The sequence below is a fragment of the Prosopis cineraria genome, unplaced genomic scaffold (assembly GCF_029017545.1).
Source record: "Prosopis cineraria cultivar Desert tree isolate PC_DT_omini unplaced genomic scaffold, ASM2901754v1 PC1, whole genome shotgun sequence".
In the NCBI taxonomy this organism is placed as follows: Eukaryota; Viridiplantae; Streptophyta; class Magnoliopsida; order Fabales; family Fabaceae; genus Prosopis; species Prosopis cineraria.
Window position 1 is genome coordinate 20190473 of NW_026555332.1, and position 14135 is coordinate 20204607.

Genomic DNA, 14135 nt, shown 5'->3' on the forward strand with positions numbered 1-14135 from the left:
TGAAACTAACTTTAAAAAAATTAATTAAAATAATAATATTTAGATAATTTTGTTAAATTTTGAAATATAACATATCCTCTGAAAATTATCTTGACAAATATAAGTATTTAAATAATAATAATAATAATATCAAGGAAAAAAAATATTATAAGCTTAAATTTATATATCTAGTAAAAACCCTATCTCTATATTTATTTAGTTTCATTCACTCTTCCCTAGATGTGGCCGCCTACTGTTTTTCAAGAGCTCTCTCTCGCAGGTATTCCTCTTTGTCGTTCCTCTCATCTCTTTTGGTTTCCTCCTCCCGTGCCTTATACATATAAGGAATATATGCTCGCACGCACAGTAGGTGAAAAGTCCATCACGTCATTCCTCACTTCTACTTTTCTTTACTCTAGCCTTTAAATTACATACATATATAATATTAGTTCTTCTTTCTCTCACGTCCTTTGCTTTTGAAGGGCTTTCATCTTATATATACATATATAATATAATAATATTAACTTGCTTTATGACTTACGTACTCGAGTGATACTGTTCCAGAGGCATCTTATAGCCTTATATTTATTTTGGAAAATAAAAAATTTAGATTAACACTTAAGAGTCTAATTCAAAAGAAAAAAAAGGGAAAATTTTTGAAATCCTTTAAGATAGCTTTAAGATCTTAAAGTAATTTTAGAGTCACCTCAGAATAGTTTTAGAGTAATATTTAATAACTTTAAATTATATCTGAATATTTTTGTGCGTATATGATTTCTGTAGAATCTCACTAAAAGCTTTTAATTGCCTGAATGTTTGCTGTGGGACTACTTATTAGCTCAAAGAGGACAGGTAACTTGGAGTTTTTCCGTATGTGTACAAGCTTTGTATTTTATAACAAATGCGTATAATCGTATATTTAATTGTGAGAATTTCATATATTACTGAATGCTGTCAAGCATGCTTGTAGCTTGGCTATATATTATTGTGGGTGTTTCTTTTCAAGCATGCTTGTGAATGCATATTAATAATATTTGTTTCATGGAAATTGTATATTGTTTAAGAGTAGCTTATTTCTTTCAAGCATGCTTGTAAATCTAGTTGATCGAATGAGATATTTATATTCTTTTCAAGCATGCTTGTATGCCATGTGAATGTTGTGTATGTGCGGCAGGCATTAGGGAATGGGTTGATGAGAAGATGATGATGTTGATGTATATATGCTTTCGATGACCACGTGGTTCGCCTCCACTGTGCGCACAGTGGTTGGCCTTTTTTTTAAAGCCTCGTTCCTCAATACTTACTTGGCTGAGTTTGTAAAAGGGGAATGTGGGACTGTGACACCTCCTGATTGGGTTTTTTTCAAAGAGGGGAGCCATAGTCTGGGCTTGGGCTCTGTACCTTTGACCGGATATATCTCAAGCACTAGAGAAGCTTGGTTAGTCCAGCGTGTGGGCCAGATCATATTTAAGCCTATGGTTCCAGTCAGCGGAATAAAGATGGATGGAGTAATAAAGGGGACTTTTCGTACTGCATAATGACATGTTATGAGCTATATCGTATGAAATTTTTACGTTATCACTGAATGATTCTTATGAACTCACTTGTATATTGGTTGTATAATTGTGTGGTTGTAGTTTGTGCATGTATGGTTAAACTTTGGGTTACTGAGATGCTAGTGCTCATCCCTTCTTTAAGATTTTTCAGGAGAAAGCCTAAGTAAGAATCAAGGGAAGGCGTCGAAGGAATGAGCCTTTGGCTCTCATACTCCTCACAGCACATGCGAGATTATATTTAATTTTCGATATGATTATAGGACCTTTTGTCATTTTTAGACCATATTCCTTTTGATCTATCTGCTTTTAGTTATTGAATGGTAGTCCACCATGAACTAGCTTAGATTAAGATTTCTAGAATTTGGTTATGTGTTAAATTTATGATATCAAAAAAAAAAAACTTTGAATTAAATAAAGTGAGTGTGGTGTTTATTTTTAATAATTTTTTGTTAAGTGTCTAAATAATAGGATAGGGTGTTACATGGAACGCCAGAGCGCCATTCCACACTTCTCGTAACAGCTCAAAACAATCACACTCCGAAATAACATCTGGGCACCCACTGTCCCGAGCTACTCTGAGACCCCATGACATAGCCCCAAGCCTCTGCACAAAAACGACTCCCAGCCCCCAACTTAGTTGAAACACACAGAATGTACGGTTTTTTGTTGCGAACATACGTGGATTGATTGGAATCATTTAATGCTATTAAGGTTAGTGAATTATATTATATACTCTGCCACGTCTTCTTGAGAAAGAAACGTCCAAGATAAAGTTTTGGTAGGTTATAATTACTTCTCGTTTGGTGTGGGCAGTGTGCACGTTGTAATTTTATGGGCCATAACTGTTCAATTCGTGCATCACAATTGAATCTATAAATTTAGGCCATACCTTTTCGTCACTCACTCTCAATTGGTCACAGGGTTTTGTTTTATATATCCCTCGAGTCGTACACCGTATGTAGGGACGCGGAGTCTCCCCATTTCCTTATCTTTTTTATTTTTTTCCACTTACTGATCATATCCATTAATATCACTGTGTTAAACAAATCGATTTTAATCATAAATTTGATAAAGAGTTATAATTAGAGAAGTGAAAGAAAAATAAAAAAAATGGAGAAGTTTCACGTCCCTGTGTGGATGTGTGGATTTTTAGTCTTTTAATTTTATTTTCATTCCCTTATTTTTATTTAACTATGTGAGTTTTCATATATACACACCAAATTATTTATTAAAGATAAAAAAATAGTCACAATATTTACAAATTGTGAATAATATATTTGTTATAGATTTTTTGTTATATTCACAAATTCATTATTTTAATTTAGTCCTTTAATTTTACATTAGGTTAATATGTAATTTAAACCATGATCTATAGGTTCAAGAGTAATTTGAACCTTAAACTTTTAAAAAGTACATTTTGAACCTTAAACAATTAAAATTGAAGCAATTACGCTCCCACCGTTAAATTTTAACAAACATTCATTAGTTTGTTAAAAACATTGGTGCCTAATATGCCATCTTCACCAAGTTTCAGACTCCCTCTCTCCTACCCTCATTTGATAAAAATTGCACATTAAGCCTCAATTTGACAAATATTTGCTTAAACTTAACGATGAGAGCAAAATTGTCTCAATTTTAATTATTTAACATTCAAAAACATGTACATTTTAAAAGTTTAAGGTTCAAACCATCCCTGAGTTTATAATTTAGGATTCAAATTGTATATTAACCTTTTTATATTTAATTTAGTTTCCTCTCTTAGTATTTCTCCCTGTATCATATTTTCAAGAGAAAATAATAATAAAATCCTTTTGAATTATGTAAATGACATTTTGGTCCCTCAAAATATCATAATTTCTCTAAAATCTTTAAAAAATTTTTTTTCATTAAAGAATAAATATAAATGAAAGAATTGCCTTTAATTTAAATATCAATTTTCATTCACAAGTTTTATTCTAAAATTCACAACTTTTCTTTTTAAAATCATAAGAATTCAACAGTAATTCGCAAGTTCACATTTGAAATCATAATATTCCTCAAATATTACAAATATCAATTGCCATTTACAAGTTTTATCTTAAGATTTACAACTTTTTTCTTAAAATCACAAGAATGCAACATCAATTCATAAGTTTGGCATTTGAAATCCTGAACTAAAGGCAATTTAATTATTTATATTAATTTCTTAATGATAGAAAACTTCCTTGAGACTTCATGGGAATTATGGCTTTTTAAGGGATCAAAATGTTATTTATATAATTCAAAGAGATTTTATTATCATTTTTCCTATTTTTAATTACTTTTAATTTATTCCCTAAATATTTTGTTGAGATTTTATAAAAAGTATATATTATTTTATATTTGGTTGGAATAAAAAAATTTATTATTATTTATTTATTTTTAAATTTTATGATATTTTTATGAATTTTTATTTATAAAAAATAAGTTTATTATTTTTATTTTAAAGTTTTATAATATTTTCATGTACTTTCACATTTTAATGGAATTCTCTATCATCTAGTACATTATATTATCTTCAAAAGCAATTCAAAACACCTTTCAAAATAATCAGAAACCTAGTTTTTTGGATTCTAGTTATTTTTAAAAGTTTAAATAAACATATTAAAATTTAACAAAATAGAATTTTAGTAAAATAAGTAATTTTTTCATGAGAAAAAAAAAGCTCAAACAAACTCTTATTTTAAATTTCACACTTGTCCCTTATATACTAATTTGGTCCAATACTTATAACTCAAAATAAAGGTTTATAAAATATCAAAATAAAAGGTAAGGGACAAGAAAAAAGCTTCATTCTATAGTTGGATAAAATGTGAGAAACGAAGCAAGATTTAAATACACATCAATCTAAAGATTAATAAAGCTAAATATATGTTAGCAAAATTAACCTTGTCGATGTCAGATCATGATTCTTGGATACATTTTTAAAATTATAAAAACTACATTGTAGATAGATCAAATTAAAAGAATCGGGAATAACAAAATAAAATTATAATAATTAAAAACAAAACGCACAATTAAAGTATAAGAATTTATTGTTATATTTTTTAAAAAAATAAAATGATAAAGTTGGGCCCAACAAATTACATTAATTAGGTTTTCATGGAACTCCATTTTCTCTCTCTTTTAACCTGTGGTACGTGTGTCGGTCAAAAAGAAAACCTATGGGACTTTGTCATGAAAACAGATCGAAATTCCACTAATGATATAAATATATTCAGAGTCGTTATAGAAACTTTGAAGACTTCAATTATTGTCACAAGAAAATGTCCAAGTGAGTCCTTATGTTTATTTATTTATTTAGTATTTAGTAATTATGATTAATCTAAAAATTTGATTATCAAATGTTATTGGTGTAATGGAGATTCTCTCACACCTTTATAATGCATAATTTTACCCGTGAAAGATATTATTTCTTCTTTTTTTCTTTGGGTTAAATCAAACTTAGTGTTCTCAAATTGAATTGATTTGAAGACACTGTGGGAGATCCTATGGTAAAGGAATTAATTATTATTATCGGTGGTGAATACCCTGTGTTTACTGGAAAAAGAAAAAAAGAAATGTAAGTTCAAATGTTTATAAAATTAAATATTTAATTAAGAGAGAGGGGGAAGTGCCTTCCACTACGGTACCAGTAATTAGGTTTGAATTCAGCCCCCCTATTTCTTTTGGTTTTAGAAGGAGACGACACAAGTTATCTAGAGGCAAATGAGGGGACACTTACAACTGAGGACCCAAACTTTGTAAATCTAAGCTCTGTTTATTTTTAAGAATTGAAATTGAAATTATTAGCATATCTCATCCAAACAGCATGCTATGGACCTAAAAACTTGTACCCATATCAAGAGGAGCTTGGTCCGACTGGATTAAGAGAATTAAATTAATTTATCTTAAAATTTTGAGTCTGAGTATTAAAATATATAATTACATTAAATAAATATGTTAAAAGTATCTTTGAAGTGTCTATAAAATCACCATTAATAATAATAATCCACATAATAGGAATTTAAATTAGTCTGCGCAAAGGTGGTAATACTTTCAAGTTATTTCCATGAAATTGGGCGATGAAATTGAAAAAAAAAAAATGGTTGCGCTAAAACACATTTAAAATTTATGTTTTTGATATTGAACTAGAAATTGAACTAACAAAAATTAATTAATCATAATTTTGATTTTACAAAATTTGAGATTCAGATTTATATCATAATTAAGATTGAAATTTTGTAATCGTTTATCTTTTCAACATCTCATTCATCAAACTGGTAATTAACTTGGTTTAACTTCTACACTATTATAATTTTTGAATTATACTTAGTGGCGAAGTTAGAATTTAGTAAATAATTAATATTTGTTTAAAAAAAATAGTCATGCAATGACAAAAAATGTAATAACATAAATAAATTATTATTTTTGAAAAAATTATATTGAACAGGTTAATATTATTTTTTATTTTAAATATATTTTTTATATCTTATCTGAATTATTAAAATGTTATATTTCTAATAAATTTCTGAGTTTAAATATTTTTTATTTAGTCTAGGGAGTGTAAAATTTTAAAAGTAAAGAGCGTTAAGTAACAAAATTTATATACCCTACTCATAATTTTTTTCCCCCAAAAGTGAGTGATTACTACAGCCCTGTCCGTGTAATCATATTTTTCAGTATTTATTTCCGCAATCCTCCCAAAGTATTACATTTTTCAATATTTGTTTTCAAATACAACAAAACTTGGACACTAATAAGCAATTTTCTCCTAATATAAAGGAAAGTAGGAAACAGGGAAAAAGATGGTGGGGGAGGACGAAGAGCTGAAGAGGTGAGGTGATTGACCGACCCGCACTATAGGTATTGGCTGAGGCACAAAAGCAAAGGGTCAACCCTCTAAGGAAGTGCCACGTGTGAAGCAGGATGGCCAATCCGTGTGAGGGGCACTAACGCCAATAAGGCGTAAGCGACAACGTGTTAGAAAAGGGTAGGCCGTTACAGACTAAAGAGGAGGCAACGTGGACGTCTACGACAGCGTTGGTTTTCTAAAAGCTTTTCATTTGCTTGTCGTTTCATGTCGTTCCACTCTCCTTCTCACATCTGTCGTTCCACTCTCCTCCACTCCCGCCCGTCTTCTACTCTTGCCCTCCTTTCCTTCTATAATTACCAAAACGCCATTCATACGCAATTTGACCATCGTACTGCAAAGAAAAAATAGGGTGAATTTTATTTAAGAACGAGAGAAACAACATATCTTCATATGACTCTCAAAACATTTTAAAATATCAATTTGGTTTTATGGGTTTAAATTAAAAATAAGTTAAAAATAAAAAAGATAAAAATACATTCAGTTCAAATATTTAAAAAAAAAATTTAAAAAAAACACCAACCATCGTCGCGGGAGCTTTGGCCATTGACTGGACCACCATCGCAGTGGAAGGAGAATTATGAAGAATTAATTTCTGAGGGTGTAGAATGAAGAATTAATTTCTCTAAAGGTGACTAAGGAGGGTGTAGAACTCAAGACCTCTTAGTTTACCAAAAATTTTGAACCACCAAGCTACTCTACCCATTCAATCATGTGTTGCATAAAATTATATATATAATAAAACTTATTTTCAAACCACTTGATTATTATAGTATTTGTTAATTGCGTAACTTTACTTATGAATACCTTAACAAGACTTTTTAATTACTTAACTTTTCTTGTTAAACCCATGACTCCTGCAACAGAAATAAATTATTTGTTAATCGTGTAACTATACTTATTGGTACCTTAACAGAACTTGTCAATTACCTAACTCTCCTTATCAAGTCCGTGATTCCCACAATAGAGCTACATTACTTGTTAGTCGTGTAACTGTCATTGTTAACACCTTAGTAAGACTTGTTAATTACTTGAATTTAATTGTCAAATCCATAACTCCTTCAATTGAACTGCATTACTTGTTAATCATATAACTTTACTTGTTAATTACGCAACAATACTTGTTAATACCATAACAAGACTTGTTTAACTGTTATTTTGAAAAAGCAACCAAATTACTTGTTAATTACATAATTTTACTTGTTAATTTCTCAACAATACTTGTTAATTATCTATTGCAACGTGTTAAATGAATATATAATTTACATAAAAAATTGAGTTTGTCAGATAACAAAAGCAATGACAATTGGGTCTCCCTTATCAGTATTAAGCATACTTGTTGAAATATATTAGGCTTTAATTGTATAAGATTTTTCAAACCTCTAGTTTCATGAATATTAATAACAGAGACCCGACTATCATCACTTTTGTTATTTGACAAACTCAATTTTTTATGTAAATTATATATTCATTTAACAAGTGACAATAGATAATTACAAGTATTGTTAAAAAATTAATAAGTAAAGTTATGCAATTAATAAGTAATTTAGTTGTTTTTTTCAAAAACAACAATTAAACAAGTTTTGTTATGGTATTGGCAAGTCAAGCTATGCAATTAACAAATATTGTTGCATAATTAATAAGTAAAGTTACATGATTAACAAGTAATGTAGTTCAATTGAAGGAGTCATAGATTTGACAAGTAAATTCAAGTGATTAACAAGTCCAATTAAGGTATTAACAATAAAATTACGCAATTAACAAGTAATGTAGTTCTGTTATGGGAGTCACAGACTTAACAAGGAGAGTTAAGTAATTGACAAGTCATGTTAAGGTATTAACAAGTATAGTTACGTGATTAATAAGTAATTTATTTCTGTTACAAGAGTCATGGGGTTAACAAGAAAAGTTAAGTAATTAACAAGTCCTGTTAAGGTATTAACAAATAAAGTTACGTAATTAACAAGTAACGTAATAATCAAGTAGTTTGGAAGTAAGGTTTATTATATATATAATTTTATGTATTATATAATTGAATGGGTTGAGTGGTTTTGTGGTCCAAAACCTTTTGGTGAATTAAAAGGTTTTGGGTTCTATTCCCACCTTGGTCACCTTTGAAAAAATTAATTCTCTAGCCACCGTTGACGGTGGTCCAGTCGACGACCGCAGCTCTGGCGATGGAAGTCTAGTGGCTGCCATCACCACCGAAACTCCGATTACTAGCGACGATGGCTGGTGGTTTTTCTTTTAAATATTTGAATTGAGAGTATTTTGGTCTTTTCTACTTTCAACTCATTTTCAATTTAGTCTCATAGGATTGAATTGATATTTTGAAATTCTTTGGGAGCCACCTGAAGATATATTGCTTTCCTGGTCCTTAAATGAAATTCTCCCAAAAAAATATATCTACCAATATCATGTACTTTTAAAAATATTTCCTCCATTTTTTATCCCAAAAAAATATTTCCTCCAATACTACAAATTTAAAACTTGATTTCAATGACACCGAGTTTTAAATTTTTTTTACAGAAAAATATAAAACTTGGCTTCTATCAAGCCAAGTTGCACTTATATTTTAAAAAAATAAAAAATTAATGTGACATATGTGGCAAGATATGCTTGCTATAACTCCACTTCAACATATAATTATACTCTATAAGTTTCCTTCCCTTCTTTCCTTGTCACTAAAGCCAATAATTTGAATTAACCCAAACCCATCTGAAAAAATTTAGAATCAAGCTTAGAAAAAAGATAGTTTTTTAAAATTTAAAGGGCCTTAAAAAATATCTTAATTATTCTTAAAAAAATAATCAAAAGGAAAAAATTTATTTACATATAAGTTGGGACTTGATTTAGAATGAAATTCTAGGATTTACGTATTTTTTTTAGAGATCAAAGCCCACATAGTTTAGAGTAAAAATACGTGTCTCTTGGTTGAGATTTATTTTAAAGAAAATATTAATTATTAATTTTTTTAAAAATAATTGTAATGTTGGTTTGTAGTTTTTATTTATGAAAATATTGTATTTCTTTATTTGTGACAAAATTTTGAGAAACAATTTTGGGGAAAAAATTTTGATAAGATTTATGAAAATTTTATGTATCCAAAATCCATCTTCCAAATATAATTTATTTTATTTTATTTATTTTAGGAAAACTTTTTATTTTTATTTAAGAATAAAATATTTTTAAATATGTATTCGTGATAATTTATCACTGCATAAGATAAGTTATTTGATTTATGAATTGGTGAGGGCTTTGAAAGTTTCACGTAGCCGATGATTTTAAAATTATGAACATGCTATAATTTATCGTTACGTACAGGATAATAAATTAATTAACTTATAAGCTTGCGTGGACTTTAAAAGTTTCACACAACAAACAATAAAACCATGATGAATGCAATAATGACTCGATAAAAATTCACTTGAGATTTAAATCTTGAGGTTCTTTCTTTAAAATTTCTCATAAATACTTTTGGGCATCATATATCTCCAAAGTCACTCACCATATCAAATCCCATAATAATAATAAAGACTTGTTTAGGAATTTTATAAATTTCCTAATACAAATGAAATTGCCATATAAAATATGCAAATATTCGAAATTGTTTTCTACACAGAAATTCATCAAGTCACCATGTTGAAATCTAAAACTCACATCACGTTATTATGGCATATGGCATGAGAAAAGAAAAAATTTAATCAGCAGAATTCCATTCACACATGAAGACAAAAAGATAAAAAGATTAGCCAAGAATAGGTCATAATTAGACGCACAATCACATGGAGACAAAAGGAGTGACAATATGATTAAAGGAGGATGTAGATCAAGAACGCAGGTAAAGGATTATATTCTTGAAGCGCGAAGAGTTATCGTTTGCAACTAAATATTCAAGGGCTCAAGGCTCCCACTTATAGGCCTAACTTGCCATGATTCTAAAGCTTCTGCCGGTATATTTGCATGTCTAAAGCTGAAGAGGAAGTAAACTTACCTTCGTGAATCTCTATCAATATTAAGCCTCCTTTCTCTTTGTTATCTCCTTTATTCTTCTCTCTTCTCTCTCACAGTTTCCTTAAATCTCTCCAACCATCCCTTGCTTTCCTTTACTTTATATAGATCCTATATCTAAGGCTTCTCTAAAATGTCAATTGTATCATAATCTAGATCAATATTTTTATAGTATTATTATCATTGAGAGATTGAATATTAATTGTTATCTTATCCATTATTTTATTATCATTATTATATTATTTTAAGATATTCAAATCTTTATAACTCATTATTATATTGGATTGTGATCTAGCTTGATTACATTTGTGTCATTTTTTATTATCTTCAAATTAAAGATCTTTTAACTTTTTATTTACTTATTTTCTTGTTATAAAATATTTTCTTATTTTCATTTTTATTATTTTATAGAGATTACTTTTATAAAATGTTTTCCTATTTTTCATTTTCCCTTTTTTATTATTTTTATTATTTTATTACGGATGTTATCTTATTTATTTATTACGGCCCAGATAAAATATGGTGTTAACAAGAAGTCTATCATATTAAGGATATGTTTTTGGACTTCATTTTCTTATAAAAACAAAAATATAAACATTCAAAAATGCATTTCTTTCAATATAACTTTAAAACTATGAGCTAATCATTCGGGCTCAGCCTAAACTTGCCTGAAAAAAGTTAGAACCAAGTTTAACTATATGTGCTTTTTTAAGAGGGTATGATATTTAAGCCCGATCTAAATAAGCTCGACCACTGAAATTTCTAACTCTGTGTGTATATAGAGTTTGTAATTTGGGCCAAGCTCAATGGGTCAGCCTAAACCCGACTAAAAAAAGTTAGACCGTGTTTGGTTATATGAGTTTTTTAAGAGAATATAATACTTTAAGCCTGATTCGAATAAACCTGACTTGAATTAAGCCTGACTCAAATAAGCCCGACCCATTCGAATTACTGACTCTATAGTCACAACAATTATTTCACCTTTCTCTTCTTAAAAGGTAATATTAGAATTCTTGTTGGAAAAAATATAATATTAAAAAAATTATTAATGAAATTTTACTTCTAATCAAATTATTTTATATTTAGATAATAAAATATTTTTAAAATTATGTTATAATTTAGGATTAAGGGAGTAAAACAAATGCGCTATGGAATTCTTTATTGAAAAAATTTTATGCAAGTTTTAAATAAAAAAATTAATTACTATAAAATCTATTAATATTTGAACTAAGAGCATTCACAATGCAATTCTTCTTTCTTTATTTGGCCCGGAAAAAATGGGGAAAAAAAGCTATGGAATATGGGGAAGTGAAGGTTCATACTGTGAGCTAGATTGGATTGTGCATTATTGATAGGAAAGAGTGAGCTCGGGAAAAAGAAAAGTGACTGGTTAGGCATATGAGGCGCGTTAGCCGACATGGCCTACCTTGATTGGAGGTGCGTTGTTATAAGATACATTAAAAAAAATCAGTGGATCCTAGTTTAGAAATTTTCACTGGCAGTTAAACAGACAATATAATAATTAAATTAAAAATAATATTAAATTTGCTCATATACCTTTATATATATATAATATTAAAAATACGGATAATGTATTTTCAATTTAGAGTTTTTTAAGTATAACATTAATTTTTAATTTCTTCACTTTTTACATGTATATTTTTTATTTACCATATTTGTCCTCTTCAAATAAGTGACTTTTCAATTTTTCTACAATTTAATTTATAAAATACTAATAAATAAATCATGTACTCAAATTTACTATAACGACTTAAGTTGAAATTAATCTTTCTAAATTGAATAAAAATTCTTATTAATTACTAAAGCAAGAGTAAAAAAGAAAAAAAAGAGATTTAAACCAATCTACCTGTTCTAAATTTTGGGTTGATTCCAGGCATATTAAACATGCTCTATTCAAAATGGGTCACCCTAGAATAAGTTAATGAGTCAAACTAAACCAGTTTTATATCAGGGTGGCAATCTAAATAGTCCAATCATTTGGGTGAACAATACTTCAATTCCATTTATAAAGTATTTGTTCAAATAAAATAAAAAACTTGGGTTCCTTTCCCGCAAATCTTATAATAAGATCATGATCGTTGTATCTTAACGAAAGAAATCGAGATGAAAATTTTGCCAAAAAAAACTTATGGTAAGAAACATAGGTTTGGTTAATTAATTTATTTTGATGGTAAGATAAGATATCCAAATCTCACATTCAATAGACGTAAAACTTTTCAAAAGTCTTTATTTTCATTTTGTAAGTGCGCGCACACATCACATAACAAGAAAGTTTCGGAAGGGAGGTCTATGTGGTTATTGTATAATTTTATAGATTTAATGTTAAATATTTAGTTGAATATATTTGATCGGCCATTAAGATTTCAAATACCTATTCCTGGCCTCCCAAAATCCTCATTCTGTAAATGCATGTCTTGATACCCAAAGATTCATCAAAATAGATAATTATACACCAAAAGTTAAAAATTAATTAAAACAAAAAACAAAACACTTCATAGCCATAATTTCTTTTCTTTTTATTTTTAATGGCATTATTGGGGGCAAGTTGAGCCTTATATCTAATTATAGCAAAATTACTTAAAAATTGTTTAGTGGCACCATAACCTTAGAAATGGGGATTGCAAGTGCAACACGAGAATCGTCCAGCGACTTTTCTTAGGGAAGAGATAGTTGCAAGTGACGTAATTTTTTTTTAAAAAAATCAAAATATGCACAAAAATTTCTTGAATTTTAAATATGTTTATATTTTGAATACCAACTGATCACCACGGTTAAAATTATCGTTAAATTTATTGGTTTAAGTCATCTTACCTTATTTAAAAAAAATTGAGCATATATTTTTAATTAGATTTTTAAAAAGGATAAATTAGCTCATTAGCCAAAAAAATCTTGTGTCCATAAAATATAGATTAAGTTTTTGAAAATTTGATAATATGGCTAGTTCATATTGATATATAAGAGGTTTATTATTAATATACAAGAATTTATCATTTAAAATTTACAATAAATTTATCATTGATATACAACAATATATTATTAAAAAATAAAATAAATAGGCCATAATATAAAATATAATAAATGTTAGGCTATTTAATTGATTTGGTCCTATTACATGGATTACATTTGAAAAAGCTCCTTTTAAAAATACTCAAGACCGTTTTGTCATAATAAAATATGACTTTAGGGAAATTCACAAAATGGCTCTTAAGTTTTTTTTTAAAATCTTAATAAAATAGTTAAAATACTTAAAATTTCATGTCATTGCCAATTTATTAGAATGATATGACATATAATTTAATTTTTTTAAAAAAGTAAATGACATGAACTGTTAATTTTAATGGTTATTTTAATTTTGATACACAACTGATCAGCTTGTATTCAAATTGCCGTCAACGTGTTCCTTGAATCAAGACCACCCATGTTTAGGCATTTACATATTTGCAAACTATGTGTGTGTCCAAATAAAGTAGATTTTTTTTTTGACAAAAAAAATTAAAATAGATTACCAGCTAGTGGTTTAGTTTGCCTTATATATCAATCCCATAACCAAATTAACTACGTGGTTTTTTTTTGTTGAAAAAAATAGAACCAAACCAATTGTTTTTTTTTTTTGTTGAAAAAAATAAAACCAAACCAATTGTAAGTTTGGTCGCAGATAAACAATTGTATTTCCTTCACTAAAACATTTTTGTTGGTTT